The sequence below is a fragment of the Leuresthes tenuis genome, unplaced genomic scaffold (genome assembly GCF_036924035.1).
Source record: "Leuresthes tenuis unplaced genomic scaffold, fLeuTen1.0.hap1 SCAF_13, whole genome shotgun sequence".
NCBI lineage: Eukaryota > Metazoa > Chordata > Actinopteri > Atheriniformes > Atherinopsidae > Leuresthes > Leuresthes tenuis.
Window position 1 is genome coordinate 19,288,292 of NW_027325367.1, and position 979 is coordinate 19,289,270.

Below are 979 nucleotides of genomic sequence, written 5' to 3' on the forward strand. Positions count from 1 at the left end.
CCTAGCAGTCTCTTTATTTCTAAACTTGGCTTTTTGTCACTATGGCAGAAAAATACATTTCAGTGTGCAACAATAGACTTTCACCCAAAAGATGAATAATGTGAGATTCAAAGTAAAAAGACGCACTGCGGGCCCTTACAACTCTGTGATTAAGGCAAATTGTTTTGTCAAGTAGGAATCTTCCCAATCATGCATTAATCTTCGAAACAACAACAAAGAAAAACAGCCTCTGTTCAGATGCATGTTAACAGCAGGCATCTGTGTTTTTACCTTCAGTGTATCAGCTGTCAGTGACCATTTGACCAAACCTCCACGCGCAGCCAGTCTTCACATGCCTTGACCAAGACATGATTCCCCTTTTGTTCCACTTTAGCTGCTTAAAAAACTTTGAATGTGCTTGCCAGCTCTTAATCAAGTCAATATGCTACGGATTCAGATTTTGGTAAACTTTTAAAGATAAAAAAAAAAAAAGACAAAAAATGACAAGCCAAATTTCACACCTCCACGCGCACATGGATGCTTTACACCATGTCTGTGTATGTGCTAACTTGAATGGAATCTTTAATGGACTTCAAGGGTCATGAATGGCTGACTGGTTGAGATAGCATCAGTGCTGCAGCTATGACACCACTGGGACAACTGGGGCGGCAGTGAAATCAGACTGGGCTAATCTGCCTGCAGGACTGACGCTATCTGCAAACTCATCTCTGCTTGGAATGAGATCCCTCTCACGACCTTCATCAGATCCTTATCACACTTGGACAAAAAACCAAGTGTGCATTTGAGTGTCTGGACTGACAGCCGTGTTTGAGTCAGTGAATGTGTGTGTGTGTGTGTGTGTGAACCCTGGGGACAGTTAGGACGGCTGTCAAAGGCTTTTGAGTGTGCATGGATGTGTATGTGGGGCCTATACTGTACAACTTGAATGCTGTATTTGCCCTCTGTGCTTTAATTGCTTCATTTCTCAAATAACCGCAAG